Source organism: Octopus bimaculoides, chromosome 11, assembly GCF_001194135.2.
Source record: "Octopus bimaculoides isolate UCB-OBI-ISO-001 chromosome 11, ASM119413v2, whole genome shotgun sequence".
Lineage (NCBI taxonomy): Eukaryota > Metazoa > Mollusca > Cephalopoda > Octopoda > Octopodidae > Octopus > Octopus bimaculoides.
The window spans coordinates 44,188,057-44,189,028 of NC_068991.1; positions in this window are offsets into that span (position 1 = coordinate 44,188,057).

The following is a 972-nucleotide window of genomic DNA, read 5'->3' on the forward strand; positions in this document are numbered from 1 at the left end:
GAAGAAAGAATTTGTATGTAGTCTGTTTCTGAGAACTATTCTATTGGACCTCTAGAAAATGCGAGGTCATGGTAGGTACACACACATACATAGAAAATGTGAGGTCATGGTAGAAAATTTTTACAATAGTTGATTTATGGAAAAGATTATATTAAATTTTTGAAATGCAAATCTGTGAATGAAAATTAAGTTCAGACCTCTACATGGTAGGTAGACCTGGTAGAAATAGCAGCCAAATCTCCCTCAAAACAGCCTACTGTATTAATGCGACAATTCTGCATATTATGTAGTTTGAATGAGAAACTGTAACTGAAGATGAAGATAATTAATCCCACAAAGAGGTGAAAGAATAGAGACAGCATAGCGAAAGTTTTGGCTGTAATCCCCTTGTTGCTGTGTGAGCAACTGGTTGTTTTAATGGCAGAACAAGGAGGGGGTTTGCATTAGAAAAAGTTTTAATCGATTTTCTCGGTAAGTATGGAGGCTAGGAAAAAATAGAAGAGGCATTAACAAGTTGAAGTTAAGAATTGCTTTAACAGTTAGAAAATGTTTGACATTTCAATCATCACCAAAAAATGAAGCTGTAAGAATTTACAGGGAAATTGTATGTAAGAAGTAAAGCAGAAATGATTTGTAACTGTACTGCTAAAATTCTGCAACTTAGTAGCAGACTTATCCGATTTAAGAAAAGTGAAGATAAAAGCTAAGTGGAGAAGTATGGAATTAGTCATTGTTATACGCTTATAGAAAAAATAGACACGTACCTTTTTAGAGAACAAAATGTAGGTGAGAGCTATTGTATTAGACGTTTGTCTAATCAGAGAGCAGAAATTGAAAGAAGATATATGAAATGGACGTGTGTTTTTGCGGATAATTTGGCGGGAGTCTTGCAGTCAGCACGAGGTGGTTTGGTTTATTCCTCGAGTCGAATTGTTGTGAATTTGTCTGTGAAAATATTTTTTAATATGTGGT